General features: G+C 44.3%; 1 protein-coding gene across 1 annotated transcript in view; it reads right to left on the minus strand.

The window, feature by feature from the left end:
- The window catches only part of CABP1 (calcium binding protein 1), a 105,169-nt gene extending 86,567 nt beyond the window's left edge, over nt 1–18,602 (minus strand). Inside the window, exon 1 of the mRNA XM_075060111.1 lies at nt 18,100–18,602. The gene's annotated coding sequence lies outside the window, so the exon portion shown is untranslated. The remainder of the gene's footprint in view (nt 1–18,099) is intronic.
- Nucleotides 18,603–20,920: the final 2,318 nt, after the last annotated feature.

The raw sequence follows: 20,920 nt of genomic DNA on the forward strand, positions 1-20,920 counted from the left end.
GTACGGGTAGGGAGTTGGAGCGCCAGGTGGTATTCTCTTAGATTCCCTGTCAAAGGTAGGGGCCAGCAGAGACAGAATGCCATGGAGGTGAATACCTGGCTGCGAAAGGTGTCACCAGGAGACAATTTGGCTCTCGACCACGGGATGGTATTCCGAAGAAGGACTGCTGGGCAGAGATGTGTTGCACCTGTCGAGGAGGGAAAAGACCCTAATTTGCATACAGACTGCTAACCCTAGGAGGAGGGCTAAACCTGAGTCGATGGGAAGGTGAGCAAGCCCACAGATAAGTGGAACATGGAAAAGACCTGGAGATGGGTCAGAAACAAGGGAGCGTAGGCTATAATGGCAGAAGAGAAAGGAGGGTCAGGGCAAAACGGGAGGCAAGATCAAATCAGTACTTAGATCCTATATACAAAATGCGAGATGTATGGGAAATAAGTCAGAAGAACTGGAATGCCAATAAATAAATACAACTATGACATTGTGGCACATACTGAAACTTGGTGAGATAAATACAAGCAATGGAAATTGTGTGGATGGTAATAGTTGCTCCAGCTAAGAGGAACGAGCGCGGAAAAGAGGAGGAGAGGGCCTTATTAAATTAAAAATGTACACACTCGCTGGAACTGAGGTGAGATGACATAGAGAAGGAAGTTGAAAGTCTCTGGTTACGATAAAAGGGGTAAAAAAACAAAGGTGTATATCGTGCTAGGAGTCCTACTACAGAGCCACCTAACCAGTGGAAGAGGTGATAGGCTGTTTTAAAACAACTAACAAAATCAATCCAAACCAAAGACTGTTGATGATGGGATTTCCACTATCAGAATATGGGAAATAACACCGCGGGGCAACAGACCTATCCAATAAGTTCCTGGAATTGGCACTGCAGACAACTTTTGTATTTCAGAAGTGAAAAAAACCTACTAGGGGGGAAGCCTGTTCTAAGCTGAATTTTAAAATCAGGGAGGAACCTTGTTGAGAATTTGAAAGGAGAATGGAAGCTTAGGTGAAAGTGATCATGAAATCATAGAGTTTGCAATCTAAGAAGGGTAGAAGGGAGTACAGCAAATAGAGACCATTGGATCAGGAAGGTGGATTTGGTAAGCTCAGTGAGCTGATAGGTAAGGTCCCATGGGAACAAGACTGAGGGAAAAACAACTGAGGAGAAGTTGGCAGTTTTCAAAGGTACACTATTAAGGGCCAAAAGCAAAGCTATCTGAGGGTAGAAGACAGAAAAAGTGGCAAAAGACCACCTTGGCTTAACCACTGAGATCTGTATGACCTACAAATATAAAAAGGAGTCGATAAAAATGGAAACTAGGTCAGATTACAAAGGATGAGATATAGGCAAACAGGAATGAGGGGCAAGATATGAAAAGTGCAAGGCAAAAATGAACTCAAACTAGCTAATGAGAATAAAGGGAAACAAGAAGACTTTTGTCAATACATTAGAAGCAAGAGAAGACCCAAGGACAGGTAGGCCCACTCTGCTCCCAGTGAGGAGAGAGAAACATAACAGAAACTTGGAAATGTCAGAGAGCTAAATGACTTCTTGTTCAGTCTCACTGAGAAGTCTGAAGGAAGGTCTAATATAGTGAAGTGCTGATGGAAGGGTAGGATTAGAAGATAAAATAAAAAAAAGAGCAAGTTAAAAATCACTGAGAAAAATTAAGATGCCTGCAAGTCACCCAAGGGCCTGAGAAATACATCAATGATACTCACAGGAGTTAATAGAGAGTACTGAGCCTCTAGCTATTATCTTGAAAAGTCATGGGAGATGGGAGAGATTCCAAGAAGAACTGGAAAAGGGCAAATATTAGTGCTCCGTCATAAAAAGGGAAATAAAAACAACCCAGGAAACTACAAGACAGTTTAATTAACTTCTGTGCCCAGGAAGATAATGGAGCAAGTATTAAAGAACATCATCTGCAAACATTTGGAAGGTGGTAAGGTGTAATAGGGAATAGCCAGCATGGATTGTAAAGAACAAATCGTGTCACAACCAATCTGATAAGCTGCTTGAAAGATAACACGAGCTTGTGTATAAGGGAGAACGGTGGATTGGTAATACTAGACTTTAGTAAGGCATTTGATATGGTCCGCAGATATCCTTACAATAAACTAAGGCAAATACAATTTAGATGGGCTACTATAAGGTGGTTCAATAACTGGCTGATAACCATACTCAGAGATAGTTAAAAGTGCTCCCATCTGGCTGGAAAGTATACAAGTGGGGTTCCGCAGGGGTCTGTTCGGGAACCGGCTCTGTCAAATACTTCCATCAAACGACTTAGATGTGGCATAGAAAGTAACGCTTATAAGTTTGGGAACGATCAAAACTGGGAGGGATGCAACTGCTTTGGATGGACAGGTCAAAATCAAAAATGATCTGACAAATTGGAGAAATGGTCTGAGTAAAACCGGATGAAGTTCAATAAAGACAAATGAAAAGTGCTTCACTTAGGAAGGAACAATCAGTTTCAACACATACAGAAGGGAAGAAGACTGCTAGGAAGGAGTATGGCAGAAAGAGTCTAGGGTCATTAGTGACCACAAGCTAAATATGAGTCAACAGTGTGATACTTGCAGAAAAAAGCAACGTGATTCGGGATGCATCAACAGGTGTGTTGTAAACAAGACACGAGAAGTCATTCTCCGCTCTACTCTGCGCTGGTTAGGCCTCAACTGGAGTATTGTGTCCAGTTCTGGCACCGCATTTCAAGAAAGATGTGAGAAATTGAGAGGGCTCCAGAGAAGAGCAACAGGAATGATTAAAGCTCTTGAGAACATAGCTATGAAGGAAGGCTGAAAAGAATGGGTTTATTTAATTTGGAAAGAAGAAGACAGGGGGAAATATAGCAGTTTCAAGTATCTAAAAGGGTGTCATCAGGAGGAGGAGAAACTTGTTCACCTTAGCCTCTAATGATAGAAAAAAAGCAGTGGGCGTAAACTGCAGCAAGGGAGATTAGGTTGGAACATTAGAAAAAGTTCCTAACTGTCAGGTAGTTAAACACTGGATAAATTTGCCTAGGGAGTTGGGAATCTCCATCTGGAGATATTTAAGAGTAGGTTAGATAAATGTCTATCAGGGATGGTCTAGACAGTATTTGGTCCTGCCATGAAGGCAGGGGACTGGACTCGATGACCTCTCGAGGTCCCTTCCAGTCCTAGAGTCTATGAATCTATGAATCTATGAATAATAAAGGAAACATCAGGCTGGATATTAGTTACATGGTATCAAACACTGACAGCCAGAAAGTGAGCCCAATTTACATACAGAGGCTTAACTCCATTGTTTAATCCGAAGGTACCTGTGCCCTAGCCTCTAAACACATTCACCTGCAGAAGAGCAGATTATGACAAGACAATTACTAAACAAATTGAATTTGAACTTTAAAATATCCTTCGACTACAGAATATTTTACACGTAGGACACTGTGGTACCTGTGTGGAAAGATATAATATTCACTATCTGGAGAGTAATGTGGTATTCAGTGTTGTCAGCTCTTGTGATTTTATTGCGAGTCATGCAAAATTGGTTTTTCTTTTACTTGAAGCCCCAGGTCCCGTCATAATGTGAATTCATGAGTTTCTTGACTTTCATTTAAAAGAAAAAGTAAGCCTTTAGCCCTTATGTTTGTGGAGAAATGCTTGAAGTTGTGCCCTATATGCACCCTAAAGGTTCAGAAACCAGAAGGCAAATAAAGAGAACCCCAAATGTTTAAAATCTCATGATTTGTAAGGCAATCACATTCATTTTTATTACCTAATTCATGAATTTTGAATGCTTGGGGCTGGCAATACTGGGTATTTTTATATAATAAAGTATAGGTGCTCACCCAGGGATCAGGGTTTTATACAGAGTAATGTGGTAGGTTTTTTCAAACAAGTTAAAGGACTGTTGAGATTGACAGTGTTTCAGTGGAGGCCAGCCTACGCTCAAAACCATCATATTACACTTTCCTACCAAATATTCTACACTTTAAAAAAACATTAAAAATGGCACCCTAGTGTAGCTACTCCAACTTCTGCCATGAGCAACACACAATTGAGGGAATTTTGTGTTGGGATGCGGGGTGAGTTAGAGGGAACAATCAGTCTGCATCTGGAGGTACACCTCTAGTGTAGAAAACTCAATGCCAGCATGTCTGGAAATAATCAGTTATTTGAGCCAACCAATTCCTCACTCCCATATAAACCTTCAACATTCATTACCACCCTGCCAAAATAGGGTCACTCCTATGTATTCTGGAAGAGGTTTGGCATTTGGTGCTCGGAAGCTGTGGTGTTGGGACCATATAAGTAGACAGGTCTTCTGCTAGCCCTGTTAATGCACCAGCAAGTGTCCAATGTATAATTCACCCTGCCAAATGCTCAAGAGACTGAGATAACAGTGTAAGAGGACCCACACTGTGTGAAATGCCAGCTCCTGTGGCAGTGCTGGGTGGAAACTTTGCCACCTGTGTGATTCACAGACAGAGAAAAACCTTCATTGGCTCTGGGTTAGATTCTTGACCCACCTGTGTATACTAGGTTTGAAATAAATCTGATCCATAAAATAGACTCTTGATTTGGATTTCCCATCCTAACTGTAGAGCAGTGGCTCTCAAACTTTTTTACTGGTGACCCCTTTCACATAGCAAGTCTCTGAGTGCGACGCCCCCTTATAAATTAAAAACACTTTTTTATATATTTAACACTATAATAAATGCTGGAGGCAAAGCGGAGTTTGGGATGGAGGTTGAAAGCTTGCAGCCCCCCATGTAATAACCTCATGACCCCCTGAGGGGTCCTGACCCCCCAGTTTGAGAACCTCTGCTGTAGAGTCTGGGTTGTACTGTAAGCATAGGGTCCCTTGTAGAAGATGGTTCTCTTTGGTTGCTTGAAATAAGCCACAGGCAGCCATTAGTGCTGATGTGCAAAAAGCACATGCTGAAATGTGGAAAAGTGAGCTTTGCCAGGACAGTTGGAAAGAGAAAACAGATGCCCCCTGTGGTTTAAGAGAGAAGAAACTGAGGTATTAGTTGACTTGATGGAAACTGGTTATGTCTGGAGATATTGGGGCAAATTCATCCCTCATGAAGACATTGGATTTATACCAAGGATGAATACGGCCTTCAAGCAACACAGGTGTGGGGACGGGGTTGAAACTCCTCAGTCACATAGCACCAACTGTTTGGGTTTCACAAGGTACTCTGGAGGCTCCAGCTTAGGTGGCATGAAATAGATGACTTGAGTCTATCACCTCTCAATTACCTCTCTGTGGGAGAGGGCATCTAGCTCTCCAAGGAGGCTGCAGTGTCCATCACTGAAGACCCTGGTGTAGGACCAGCCAGCAGCAGCAGGAGTCATCCCAAGTGCTGTTCAAACTCCATCCCCTTGGGGCTGCTGGTGGAGTAAGTCAAGCAAAGGCAACAAGACTTTTAGTTTGTTCCTATCCTTGTGAAGTGCACAGCTAGAAAAGTGACAGCTATTTCCAACCCCTTTGACTTAAGTGTAAACACCTCTTGAAAAAACTGATAATATTAAACATGTAAAAAACCCACAAGGGTCTCTGGAGCTCTCTGTCGCCAAGCTAATTACAGCAGATGTCCCCAGAAAATTGTTTCTCTGTGCTGGACCCAACTGGGTTCTGACATGTGTCCCCATGAGCTACCCAATCAGCTCAGCAGAAAGGAAAAATGTGTGCTCATGTCCTCTCTTGATGCTTCATTCACAGGCTCCACCACACTCTCTTTCCCAGTGGCTCTCATTTGCTGTGGTCAGTGGGATGTTGCAACCAGAATTTGATCAAAGCTGAAACAGACAGATGGGCAGTTCTCTGTCAGAGAGGGTCAGCCATGAAATTCAGATCTGTGCACCCCAACTAGTCAGTGAATGGCATACTCTTGGCACCAAGCTGACACCAGCAGAAGCTGAGACCCTCCAGCTGCCAATCAGAGTCCCATCCCCACACAGCCAATCCACTGCAGCTCCCCTCCTCCTGTCAAAGGTTGTTGCTGCTGCTGCCCTACCAAATCCCATGTAGCAAGCACAGATTATATAAAGTCATCCCTCAGAGCCTGTCCTTGTGCCATCACCCCCGAGTTGCCTTAATGACAGATGCACAGGCAAATGGTTTTCATTGCCTTCCTCATTAGGGAGAGAAGCAGTGTTGTGGGGAAGATATCACTGACTCTGGGCTGCAGAGGCTTGACACAGAACTAAGAGAGGATTGTCCATCTTTCAGTGATAACAGCAGATCCATTCTACAATACGTTAGGACCCCCTACTAATATCCATATGGGAGTTTGTGGGAGGGAAGCAGGGGGAAAGAATCTGTGCATTCCCAGCTTCAGAAGACTGAGCCCCTTAACGCCAACCCAAACATGATGGAGAAGGGGCAGGGCAATCTATCTATATATATTAGGTACTTAATTATATGGGCCACATTAGCGCAATACTCAAGCATCTCGCAATCTGAATATTTTTTATTTACCCTCACAACACCCTGTGAGGTATGGAAGTGTTATTATCCCCATTTTACATATCAGCATATGGGGAACTGAGGGCAACACCTAACTCCTAGATACCCTGCCACCCAGTGGAATTCACAGCCCTGAGTTAGGCACCCAGGTTCCCCAGGCATTGTATGGGAAGAATTAGGAGCCTAAGAAAGGGATTCTCAGAAGCCAGCAAGCTGAGCGGGGAGCCACCTAAGCCAGCCTGGAGTAAAATGCAGAGGAAAGGGGTAGGACATAGAGCCCAGATCCACAAGGTATTTAGGCACCTAACTCACATTGATCTGGGCCTTTGGTGCCTGACAGGTTGGAGGGAGCTGCCTATCTCCATTTGGAGTTCTCTCTCATGAATCCTCTCCTGAAGTAGTGATGTTCTGAATGTCAGTGATATTTAAATATTGGGTTTAGTTGCCTAATGAGGCAGTTAGGCACCAAAGACTCTTTTTTATTCTAGCCTTAAGTGATTTGCCGAGGGTCACACAGGAAGTCTGTGGTAGAGCAGGGAACTGAACCCCAGACTAGCACCTAACCCACCATTCTTCCTCTGTAGGCTGGGGTGCTCAGCTCTCCTGAAAATAATCAGTAACTTAACATTTGCCCTTGATTCAAGAATCTCAACCTGTTACCATGGCTGATATCTCTGTTTTCTGTCCTTAACCAATGGGTGATACATTGATACCAAGGAGTTCTACATCAGGGGATCTCGTACAAAAGCCGTCTTCCTGGACAGGCAGCCAGAACTTCTTTGGAATTTATCCCCATGAGTTGTACTTTGGAGTAAAGCCTGGAGGCTCCTTTGTTGGACACAATCAACTTTAGTAATTGCATCTGGCCTGCCCTGGTATTCCCTTGGCACTGACCAAGGTCTCAGGGTCCTGTCCCACCAGCAGGCATTGAGGAGCTTGTTCTAGATGGGAATCTCTAAGGACATTACAGCATACTAGGTCTGTGGGAGTTCTCCCTGTAGCATCACTGAAGTGCTCTACTCCAGCCTTACAGATGGCAAGAGGTTAAAGGGCTACCAGTTGCTGATGGAGGCTGTGTGAAGATGAACAATTTTGGAATTCCACATAATTAATTAGTAACTTGCATTTATCTTCAGAGCCTTCTAACACCCTTCTAACACCCCTCTGAGGCAGGTATTAAATATGTATTTTATATAGGGTATGTACATAGACTAGACTTAGATGAGATAAGTTGCAAAGTTTCCATACGGAGAACCGTGAACAATCCTACATTACGTCAACTAGTATCCTGGCCTTCTCCCTAAGTGAATTAACTAGTTTGGAATCAGCTATGCAGAAGAACAGCTTGAGAGCTGCTAATGAGCAGTGTGCTGCCCCTCCATTCCTGCTTAAATCTCTCACTATGAAACAACTTTTCTATGTTTAATGGAATTCAAGGCTATACAAGAGGGTGCTTTACATGGCTACCCCTTCAATATACACCAGTGAGTAAAGTATTACTATTATTCCTATTTTACACATGAACAAACGTGGAGCTCAACAGTTTAGGCTCAGATCATCAAGGTGGTCTCTAATTTTAGATGTGTCAGTTATTGAAAGCCCAGCTTTAAACATCTTGAAACTGATTTTCAGACATGCTGAGCACACATACCTCCCATTCATTTAAATTGGCATTTAGGATGCTCGGCCCTATTAAAACATTTTTGCCAAAGTGACGAGCCCAGGACCATGTTTTGAGTCAGTGAAACAGCAAAAATAGAACCTGGGAGTCCTGACTCCTAGCCCCCTGCTCTAACCACTAGACCATGGCTTCTCAAACACACCTTACACATGGCAGGATAAAGGGGAAGGGCTTTGAAGATGCTCCGAGCAACACCTTTGGCAGTTCCAGCTGATAAGCCAACAAGTACAGGCCCTCTGCAGCCTAGGCAGATGCTCTCTCAGCTCTGCCACTATAACAGAAACGGGGCAAAGGAAAAATGGGTGTTGTGCCTGTTTTAAAAAAGAAATCATAAGACATCACATCCTCTTTCACCTGAAGAAGCCTCCTGTTAATTAGTGACTAGCTTGAAAGGCTAATGAGCAGCAGTGACATGTGAGCTGCTAAGCAGGACCTGCTTTTATTCCTAAGTGTAAAGGTCTGGACAGACTTGTTATTGATCTGAGGGCCCTGAGCTCAAGGGGAAAGGCTGGGAGGGGAGAGATGAGAAAGGGACCAGAAGCTGAGAGAGGACTTCCCAGCCCTTAAAATGAAAGTCTGTGCAGAAGCCAATGTGCCTGAAGAATGTGCTCTTCTGTCTCAGTGACCTTGCAAAATGAGAAACAGAACAAAAAGCTTCAGGCAACAGCAGATGGAGGCTTTAAAAGGCAGTTTTAATTTTAGCCAGATTGTTTTGTATGTTCAATCATAGGGTTATTTTGGGATAAAATGTACTTACACTGGAACAAGATACAGGTAAAGATCAAGATATTTGTCAGCCCCCAATATACCTGGGACTTAAAATAATAACAGGGCCTCTAAATCCAAACCAATTCTTCCTACCTTGGAAGCACACCTTCAGCCCACCGAGGTGACTCTGGCAAAAGAAAAACATTCTTTTTCCACCTTCGCTCTCTCAATGTTATTACTACTACTACACTGCACTCAGAGCACACTCTTGATTCAAGGACCTCAAAGTCCTTGACCATCTTTAACTAAGCCTCAAATACCCCTGTGAGGCAGACAAGTATTCTTAGCTCTGCATGGAAAATGGAGACACAAAGATGTGTGTACCAGCAAGACAGCAGTAGAGCAAGGGGCAGAACTTAGATCTCCTGTTCCTAGTCCTGTGCTTGTAACCACGATACTTGCTAGCACTTCCTTTTTCAGCCCTACTCTGCTGTTATGAGGAAGACATTTGCGTTATCTCATACCACACTGCAGTCCTTCTGGGATTCCTCTCTCCTTGGGCTGCCAGCCCATCAAATGCTGATGAGTGCTCTCTCTGACCTTTTTGGGTTGGTCTGATCAAAAGGATCTGGGCATCAGCTGCCAGGGACACCACCCAGTCATGGAATCTGGTACCTGATCCCTAAGCTGATCTTCCCACATGCACACACAATGATCAGAAGCAACTGACTGGAGATAGAGAGGGATGGATGCTCGGCAGGATGGGCACAGGTGCATAGTGTGGACATGCAAAAGCGATTTAATTACTGCGGTGGCTATATGTCGCCATAACTTAGGTCGACATAATTTTTACTGTAGGCATGCCCTTACACTTTGTCTATACTAGAACTTACTTCAGTATAATTTACAAGGGAGTGACTAATCCAGAGCAGCTCTCCCACCAACATAGCTACCACCTCTCGTGGGAGGTGGAGTAATTAATCTGATCGGAGATCTCTCTCCTGTCAACTTAGAGCATCTTCACCAGAAGTGCTAGAGAGAGACAGCAGCTCTTCTGGTGTAAATGTAGCCTTAGTCTAGAGCCAAATTAGCCGTGTCAGGAGATCATGTTTTAACATCATTTGATTTTACATTATGACCAAATAGTGTTATATGCATGTAACAGACTCATATTAAAAAACAAAGCTCTAATATGGCTGGGTGACATGGTTATTACATGGTTTAGTTCTAGCTATACAGGAAAGATCAAACTACATTATAACAAGGATAGAGCATTATTATATTACAACCTGACTTTTAAACCCACTACTTTAGCTGCATAGATGGGGGTCAGGAGGTATTATGAGAGATGCACAAAGCAGATACTCTCATCACAAAGCTGCTCCAGGTCTGCCTTCTTCCTTTCACTGGGTCCCTGTGCTATATTCCCAGCTCTGTCACTAACTCACTTAACCTCTTTGTGCCTTTGACCCTTTCTGGGACTTGAACAAGTCACTTAGTGTCTATGTACATCAGTTTCTCCTTCTGTAAATGAGGATAAGAATAATAGATATTAGCCAATAGTGAAGAAAACATTCACAAATATTAATTCAAACTTGAAAGTGAATTTTGATTTAATCATATTCACATCCCTTCACATTCACTGTCCATGAATATTTAACTGCCACAAATCCTCATGAAAATATACTATTAAAAATTAATTTATCTTGTAAATTTCACATTTTGCACCGGTTTGGTTAGTTACATAAGTCATCCAGTCCGGGAACAGAAACAATACCACAGGACTTATAGAAACAGACCACACACTACAAACTGCAAACTTTGAATGGAAAGTATTTCACAAACTACCCTCAAACCAGGAATTTTTCCACTGGAGACATTTGTCAGTAATTTCAAATAGCAATATATTTGCTAATTCTCAGATATGTTTGCAGATAGAAAAAAAGTATAAATTCATTATGTAAATTGTTCATTGCAGTTTATTCACACAGCTCTTCCTAATACAAATCCAATCCAACCCTATACCTCCTAAACAAGGATGGCCTGAGGAGTAACTACGTACTTTCTGTAAAGACTCTTGAAGATGAAAAGTAATTTATATACCAGGGATCAGGTCATAGATCTTGATGAGCTTTTCTTGAAACCCCCCCAGGAATGAGGTTGGGGAGATAAGAGAGACTTCGGCCTCCCCTATTCACCTTTCCAACTTCCAGGCTAATGCCAAAAAGACTCATTTTTAATGTCCCTAAATACAGGCGGATATGGAATTGAGTCACAGGAAGGTCAGAGCCAGTTTGTGTTGACTCATCCTCCTGAGGCCCTGAGCAGACACAGTGAAAAGGTGAAGCACATTATGTCAGCTCCTGCAGGCCTGGCTGAGGGCTTAGGCAGCTGAGCACCAGTGTTCTGGCTGTCCATCTCTGGAGCGGAACTGCTTAAAGGTCAAGGATGACAGAGGATGCTAGATCTCCATCCCACAAGCAGATTCATCCTCTGCCTGCTTCCATCCCCACTCTGCATTTCAGGAAGTTTCATAATAAGAAAGGGAAAGCCAGTGGGGTCCAGGATACTCTGAGACGTTTCTAATAGACTTAGACATTTTGGGGGAAGATCATTGGGTGTTAGCTAGAATATATCTAACTGAAGTCCTGGTAGAAACTCTGACGCTCACCTATGGGTAACAACTCTGGGACCTGTTATGGCAACTCTGAAACACAGTTTCTGCAACTCCCCAGAGCATGTGGATTTATATCAGCCACTTCCTGCACACTCTGTATTCTTGATGAGATGGAATCAGTATATAGATTACAACTGAAGACATGCAGCCTGGTGACCTTTCCCAATTAACCAGTTTACTCTGTAACAGTCCAAGATGAAGACATATTTATAGACTGTCTTTAATCCAAAGTTCTCAAAATGTTTTACAAACTATTTACAATGTGCTTAATACACAGTACGGAGCGGGGACACTATCATCCCCCACTCTTCTTAACACTGAGTGACTCTGTTTTGAGGAGACACCCCAATCAAAAACAGCTTGTCTCCTCTAGCATCTCTTAAGTCTCCCACAGCGAGGCAACCCCAACCCACTGACACAGCAACTCTCTCAATTTAGTCTTTATCCGGAATCGCTCTCCTGCTGAACTTCTCTATCTTTGACCCCCACTTTCTGAGCAGACGCCTCTCTCGTCTCATGGTTGTTTATCCCATCCTTCATCCACACAGATGCATGAATTCAGGCTTTAACAGTTGGTGAAGTGTGTTTGTTGAACTCAGTTTTGAAAAGCAAACAGTGGTGACCAACACTATCTTCAGGGTCAACATGCCCAGTCATACTGGGTCCTGGATCTGGAAGCCATAGAGAAAATATAGCAATTGTAAATGTTTCTGAGAAGAAAGGGAGCAGATGTTGTCATAGCAGACATACCACATCCAGGAGGATCCATCTTAGTCCTATCAGCAGGTTCAGTGAAGGTTGCAGCTCGGCAGAGGTCAGATGCTTTGGGCATCTTCACATACTCACAGGAATCATCCCATCAAGGCCTACAAGGAGCATTCTCTCATGGTTAGAAATGAACTGGAAGTTAGGACTTCTTGCTTCTATTTCTGGCTATCCTACAGACTTGTAAGAAAGTTATTTAGTTTTTCTCTGACTCAGTTTCCCTCCCTGCAAAATGGAGATCATATCTACCTCACAAATATGTTAAGAGGCTTCCTAATTCATTACTTCTTGTAAAGTGTTTTGAGATTCTCAGACAAATGGCATTATAGAAGGACAACATTTCATTACCAGAAAAAGTTTGAAGCTCCAAGAATTTTTCTACCCAAAGCTGTAGGGTGAAGGGGTGTAAACTGGATTAATAACTATGAAGAGATTATCAGTCCCTCCATAATCATTACAAGGTGATGAGGAAATCACCAGAACAGAGCCCAGTGCAGCCAGGCCAGGGTTGTCCTGCCAGTTACCTTTTCTTGGATCACAGATGCTGGTCGCAATGTTATGTTGATGAGGGTGCAGTGCAGTAAATATACTGCATGCTATCATAGTCTCCCTCAGAAATTTCTTACACTGAATTCCCCTCTTCCAAGCAAGACAAGTGCCCTGTCGAGCCTGGCCAGAGTCAGGAAGCATGTTCTAACGTGAGCATTAATTGCAGATGGAACAGGGATGGCTCAGGGCTGCTCTGTGTATCTCTACCACGTCAGCAACACTGAAGCACAAGTGACATTCTGCAGGAAATGAAGTGGGACAGGATTCTCTCTAAACACTGTTTCTCCTTTGCTTTCTGTGTCTCTCCTAATCAGCCTCCTGGACTGAAAACAGAAGCCTTCACTGTGCACAGGGCCAAGCCCTGAGCATGCACAGTGCACATGTCCTATTGGATTACAGGGCAGAACACACTCACGTGGCCCAGTTTGTCAGACTCAGCTGTGTCTCTGCAGAAAGCAAAGGGAATGAGGGGGGTATATGTGAAAGCAACCTGCGTCTGCACATTACAGTCAGAAGGCTGGACACAGGGTTCTACCTGGGACTGTATGAGCAAGCAGATGTAACTTAAGACTTTCTGCATGGGGGGAGGGGCACCTCAGGATGATAACTCAGGACCCCAGTCTATAGGCAGGAAACACATGAGTCTTGGTATCTAAAGCAGGAACCTGGCTGATAACACCAGAGGCCTTGGTGAGACCTAAAAGTGGAGAGGACAGATCAATATGACCTGGGAGCTGACTGCATCTATAAGTGGGATGAGTTGCAGACACAATTAATTTCCCTGAGAGCCCAGGGGATGGGAAGGCTAGGTGAAATCATCTTGATACTGAAACAGAAGGTAATGCAGCAGAGACCTGCTCAACACATTCCATCCCATGAGGGAAGCAGACTTGGCCCATGACATTGTCAGGGCAAGATGACACCCTCTCATCAGTCCCATCATCTGTAGAGGGCAAAGGTGAAGGGTTCTCAACAAACCCATATTAGAGTCCATGCTCCCCATAAAGCTATTCACATCACAATCTGTAACTGCCATAAAAGCTTGGAGGAAAAACATGTGATCCCATGTGGAGGGGAGAGGAGTGAAGAAAGAAAAAACAGATCAATGGAGTTGGCATCCATTTCAGAGGGCAAGAGTTTATCGTCCAAGACAGAATTTCCACTGGGTTTATCCTTTTCTCTCTGTCTAGAATTCAGTTAATTAACGGAGATGTTTCCACATTGAATTAACAATGAGCTCCCACTTTCCTCTAAATCCTTCCCATACAGCATGCCAATAGTTCCACATGATTTCACTCCAAGGACCCTCTGCGAGAGGGAGTACATCCCATGAATCACATGCCAGCCCAATCAGCTCCTCCTCCCTCCCGCCCCAATGCTCTACCCTCCCAATTGTTCATACTTAAATATTCTACCTGGTCTCCCATTCCATACCTTCTCTTTCAGCCTCCTCATTGCTCTCCCAATACCAAGTCTTCACCACCTCCCAAGTACATTTCCTGCTTTCTCAGGTGGTCTATCAGGGATCAGAGTCGGACTGAGAACCACTACATTAGTGCAGCAGGAAAGAGGAGCTCTGACACTTGGATTTCTGTGTTTGTTTTCACCTGGTTGGACAAGGAGAGATACAAACCAGGACCCAGAGTCCCAAAATTCACAGGCCTCTATGCCTTCTCTAAGGAGAATCTCCAATAGCTGCTAGTAATATGGTTTTTATCCTGTGGGCTTTCAGAGGAACCCACAGTCTAACATTCCATCCAGCAGGGGCAGTGCTGAGCACATATACCAGTTAGTATACAGCTACAGGCATGTTCCACGAAGCGTGTTGGAGACAGCACTGATATTCTGTGTCACTGGCTCTGGGTCTCCCCATATCACAGCCAGCACTGGACTGACAGTGGAAAGATCCAACCATGGATGTAGTGGCATGGAAATCCCCGTCTATTCATAACAAAATGTTCTCCACAGCATCTGGCCCTGTGGAGGGCTTGCTCAGGCAATGGTCTGTGACCAACAGAGGCAAGCCCTGTGAGAAAGTCAAAGTACATCAGCCCTACCAGAGTCTCCATGTGTGAGATGGATGACCATCTGGTAAGCAAAAGATGCTGATTACTATTTTTATGGTCAATTTTCTCTTAAATTCTTTTGTTCTGAATAAATAGTACTTTGCTTCACAAGAGCTGGCTGGCCACTGAATAAACCCTGTTATTGTCCCTGAAAGAGTAAAACTGCAGGTGCTGGGATGAAATCAGATTGGCTGAGGTGATCATGGTGAATTACAGGAGTTTGAAGCCTAAGTCCCTGGTTTGGAGGAAAACGATTGCAGGATCCACCTAGAGAAAGGTGACAGCTGGAGGCCTGAGACCTAAGTGCAGTGCCCTCAAGAGGGCCACGATGGGGTCAGAGGCACAGTTAACATGGGAACTGTGACACACTCCCATTAGCTTTAACAGGTGACAGGATAAAGCTTGCAGGATCCATCATTCACTGCCTTCAGCACCAACTCAAACTAGTTATGTTTGCATTAATCATTAAGACAGTGTTTGATGGTGGCAGCAAAAGGACAGAGGCCCAAAGGCTCCATACAGGGGAGGGCAAGACGAGGGTGAAGGTGACTCATGTGTGATGTCCTGTGGAGCCATCTTACTCCTCAGTCTTTTCTGAAACTTCCAGGCTTTGTCCAGCCCAATCTGGACTTAGTGAAGAGCGGGTGAATGGCAGAGAAGAATCTTTTTGTGTCTGCAGATCAGTAGCACAAGCACAGACAAACAGATTTTGAAGTGTAAATGAGGTTCTCCACAGGCCCAAGCAGACAGGGAAATAGAAGCCACAGGACACTGCCTTCTTCCCACTCTACTTGCTCAGCCAATTATCTCTCTCAGAAGGAAGCAGTAAGCTTCTCTTATATGAAGCCACCAGGATTCACAGCAGGCAGCCTGGAGAGCAGAGGAAACAGGAGAGAAATGGGAATTATTTTAATGTATTACCAGATGTGCTGCCACTGCTGCCGTTGACTGTCAAACCAGAGACTGAAATCTAGGACTGAAATGTCTTGTGCATCTGAGTTTCAAAGACTAGACACAGAGCTTAAGGGCAGAAGGGACCGCCATATCATCTATGCCTGTGGTTCTCAACAGAGGGTACGTGTACCCCTGGGGGTACACAGAGGTCTCCCAGGGGGTACATCAACTCATCTAGATATTTGCCTAATTTTAATACAGGCTACATAAAAAGCACTAGCATAGTCAGTACAAACTAAAATTTAATATAGACAATTGCTTGTTTATACTGCTCTATATACTATACACTAAAGTATAAGTACAATATTTATATTTCAATTGATTTATTTTATGATTATATGGTAAAAATGAGAAAACAAGCAATTTGTCAGTAATAGTGTGCTGTGACTTTTGTATTTTTATGTCTGATTTTGTAAGCAAGTAGTTTTTAAGTCAGGTGAAACTTGGGGGTATGCAAGACGAATAAAACTTCTGAAAGGGGTACAGTAATCAGGAAAGGTTGAGAGCCACTGATCTAGGCCAACCGCCTGCATATACCACAGGCCACGAAACACCACCCAGCCACTCCCACATCAAGCCCAACAACCAGAATTAGACGAAAGTATTACAGCTCTCAGAAGACAAACTATTATGTGCCACAGGGAGAGAATATGAGGGATTAAGGTGTTGGCAGCAGTTAGAAATAGAGTTGGTTGCAGATAGAACCTGAAAATGGAGTGGGGCTGGATGTAGTTTATGAATAAAGGACTCTCTTGCTTACTGTGCTAACTGGAGTGTTTTGCTGTTACTTTATGTTCTTGTTCTCATTCTGTTAAATTCAAAGGGCAATTGGATTGTGGGAAGTATAACAGGCAGAATCTTGAGTTGGAGCTTGGCAGCTCTACAGGCACAAAACAATATAAGTTGGGGAGCTGGCTGGGATCCCTTCAAAGCCAAACCCTCCCTGTCACTCAACAGGAATTGCAACCACATGGCATGTCTCTGTTTGGTTCTTTACCAGTATAATCTGCAATGACAATGTCTCCTCCTCTGCATCAGCAAATTGGTGACAGTGCCAGAGCAATGCCTGGCTCCTGCAGTAAAAGCACGGTACCCCTCAATCTCCTTCGAATAATGTATCCTTTAGTGGGTTTAATACAAAACAGTGCAAAACAAAGGAAAGCCACAGAGAAGCCAACCACACTTCACCCATCAATGGAGCCACGGAATTTCCTGTCCAATACCATCCACATCCACCCATTGCTCAACGCAATGGAGTGCCCCATTCACCGATTATCACTCAGGACTGTAGAACACCCAACTTAGTGCCATTCACACTGTGGCCATTTCCTGGAGCCACAGAGGAACCTGCCCAATGCAATCCATGCCCAGTCCAATCACTCAAGGTTACAGGGTTCCTGCCCAAGACCATTTATACCCAGTGCCTATTGCTTGGGGCCACTGACCTCCTTACCCTATGCCACCTATACATGCCTGTGACTTGGAACTCAAGCTCCTTGCCCAGTACCACCCATACTGCACTGGTTGCCACGGTGCTCACTGCCTGGCCCCATCTACTTCACACATCACAGCGGAACTCACACTGAGCCTCTTTCCCTGACACTGGGTTCGGTTTCAAGGACTTGGACATGTCTTCATCTGAGATCTCTTTGGGTTTTCACTATCTTCAACCCAAACTGGTGCCAGCACTATGGCTGAATGGGGCATGAGGTTCCCATCATACAGCGACACAGAAGATTCACCCCCCTCAAATCCAAACTGCTCCAAGCCCCAGGCTTCTGGACAGGCTTCTCTTTTAGAAATCCTTTCACTAACCACCTCCCATGCATTTGGAACTTTACTTACATGTTGCACAAACTGGGATTAGGGAAACTTGATTTACATAAATCTCTGTAGTTTCCCAGAGTGAGAGCACAAACATCCTAAATTTCCAAGGACCAGTTCCTACTAGGAGACCATGTGTTTTTGACCCCCAGTGGCTGCCCAAACTCCATTACCAAGAAAAGAGCTGAGGGCTGCCTTAACTTTCACCTTTATCAGAAAATAAGTGGACAGGGTGAGAAATCCATGCCAATCCAAGGGTGGGATCAGATCTAAGGACAGTGGGGGCCAACCCTTCCCCACCCAAAACCTGAAACATTTTCAACTTTTAGTTTTTGCACTAGAACTAGACAAGTCACCATGAAATCACTTATTGAAAATGAAACTAACTTCTCTAGAGGAAATAACTTACTTGCTAAGGGCTTGCTCATTCTTTCCTTCCTGCTTCTCAACATTTTCTTCATTTATCCTGATGTTTTCTTTGAGCTTTTGCAAGCCAAGTGTTTCCTCTACATGTACGCTTCTCTCTATTTCCATGTCTTTTTCTTCACAGTATTTTTCCTTACTGATTTGTCCTCTCTCTCTTCAGTCTTCCCTTCTCCCCTCTCTGTCTTCCCATCACCATCTTTCACACCCTTGTGCTCTTACTCCCCCTTGCTCTTCTCTACTTCATTTTTCAACCAAGGTCTTCTCGCCCCACCCCCTGGCTTCAATGGGATAGGGGGATTCCACTCACCCCCTCACATACATGAGACATGGCAAGAGTCTTCCAGAAGGTGAATGGGCAACAGTGATTGTGTAGGGATCCATGGGCCAGCTGAGAGCGCTATATCCTTGGAGGGGACCTAGAGCAGATGTAAGCCTCTCACCATGGAGGAGGGCCTGTGACTGGGGGGCAGAGCTCTGAGGGTCACCCACCAGCAGGGCAGGTGTTGTATATTTGGTTGTCATGGTTTTTGTTCCCATGGCAACTGAGTTAGATTAGTAGAGGATAGCCTAGCCTGTTTCGGCCGGTTAGCTGGGCTCTGTGTGTGTAAATAAATGGTAGTTTTGTTAGCTGTCTGCTATCTGGCCTCAAGTGATTTCTTCCTATACCGACTGCCTCCAAGGATATAACAAGTGGCAACGATGGATGGGATTCTGGTGCTGCTCCTGTAACAGAAGGAAGGAGAAGTCAAGGTAAAAAAACAAACAAACAAAAAAAACTGCTTGTTTGCACTGACTGTCAAAGTGAAACTAAAAATCATGGCTACTCTGACCAGGACACTGGAACCTTTTGATGAGAATATAGAGCAGTGGCATGTGTATACTGAGCATTTTGAGCTTTTTGTTACTGCAAATGACATTACAGAAGCGAAGAAGATGCCAATATTCTTAAGTATTGTAGGGGCTAAAACCTACTCGCGCACCTTGAGTGCATGAGCATTAGGTAGATACTCTCCGATACTCAACACGTTCCGGTCTTCAACACCCCTTGTTACTACATCGTCCAGGAGACGGAGTTATCGTCCAATCTGGTTGTTTGTTGTGGGGAGACGTTATTATTCACCACCACTGAGATCACAGATGTAAGAAACAGCTACATTCCAGTCACTGGGAATAGTGCGCATGAAGGGAAATTGCACGAGCTATTTTGGTGGCCTGGATTGGACAGTGCTATTGAAGAGAAGGCAAAAGCTTGTATGTCATGTCAGGGTGTGAGGAATGCACCCCAGTGGGCGCCCCGTGCACCCATGGGACTGCCTGAAAAACCCGTGGCAACATTTTCACATTGACTTCACTGGCCCTGTTGAAGGAAGCATGTTCTCTTGGTGGCATAGATGCCATTCTAAATGGCCAGAAGTCTCGTATAATGCAGTTCACTACTGCTCAGAGAGTACTATCCAAAACTACAGGACTCTTTAGTCGTTTCGGTCTGCCAGAACATACTTGTCGAGCGACAACGGACCGCAGTTCGTCTCTCAGGAGTTTTCAAAATTTTATGAAGGCAAATGGAGAACCCATCACGTCAGCACCATATCATCCATCACCAATGGATTAGCTGAAGATTTTGTGCAGACAATGACAACGCTTTGAAATCAGCAAGGGGAAACACTCCATTCAAAGCGTCTGGATACCTTCGTTACTCTCCTACAGAACACACCTCATGCTACGACGACCCAGGCATGCCCCGGCCCTTTTCTAAATGAGGCGATGGACAGCCTTGGCTAGGCCTGTGCTTCTGTAATCTGCTGCATATACCTTCTGATTTCCCGACAAGCACTATTGATGTTAAGGTGGAGCTCAATGGACAGGCTGCTAAATTGCCACTGTTTCGTGGTGAGAGGTAACTACTCAGCCTTAATGGGTAGGTCTTGGCTTGGAAGATTCAGCTGAACTGGGCAGAAGTGCCACCGAGATGAGCTAAAGAAGAAACCAGTCTCACCCCTATACTAAGGAAACATGCTGCTGTTTTTTGGAGATGATTTGGGTAGTATGAAGGGAACACTGTGACAGCTGAACATTAAACCTGACAGTCCACCAAAATATCTGAAAGCCCGACTATGCCATATGCCATCAGGCCAAAAGTTGAAGCAGACCTGGAGCGCTGGTCACCAATGCAGTCCTAATACCAGTTACCCATAGCTCATGGGCACTCCTATCATCCAATAGTGAAGAAAGACGGCTCTCTCTGGATCTGCGGTGATTTTAAAGTCACTGTCAACCAGTGTTGTGTGCAGAGGCAATACCCGCTTCCCCCATCAATGACCTCTTCGCAGACCTGGCTGTGAGGACAAAAGTTCAGTAAGATGTTGATCTGAGCAAGCATATTTACAGATGCACGTCGATGAAAAATCCCAAGAGCTGTTGACTATCGTGACTCATAAGGTCGATACTGTCGCCACCCTTCGGAATAACGTCTGCTGCCCGCCCTGTTCCAGAGGCTATGGACCAGATCTTGTGTGGCTTGTCAGGAGTTTCAGTGCTATCTGGATGATATCCTGGTTACTGGAAGGAATGAAGAGGATCACTTAAAGTATTTAAGGCTACCCTACAAAGACTGGAAGAGTATGGCCTACGAGTTCGCAAAGACAAGTGTGAATTCTTCAGCCCTCTGTTGAATATTTGGGACACATCATTGATTCTGCAGGTCTTCAAGCCCCTGCAAAAGTTAAAGCTATTGTGGAGGCTCCCCCACCTTCGAAATGTAAGCAGCTGTGCTCGTTTCTAGGACTACTGAACTATTATGGAAA

Source organism: Chelonoidis abingdonii, chromosome 22 (genome assembly GCF_003597395.2).
Source record: "Chelonoidis abingdonii isolate Lonesome George chromosome 22, CheloAbing_2.0, whole genome shotgun sequence".
NCBI classification, from domain to species: Eukaryota; Metazoa; Chordata; order Testudines; family Testudinidae; genus Chelonoidis; species Chelonoidis abingdonii.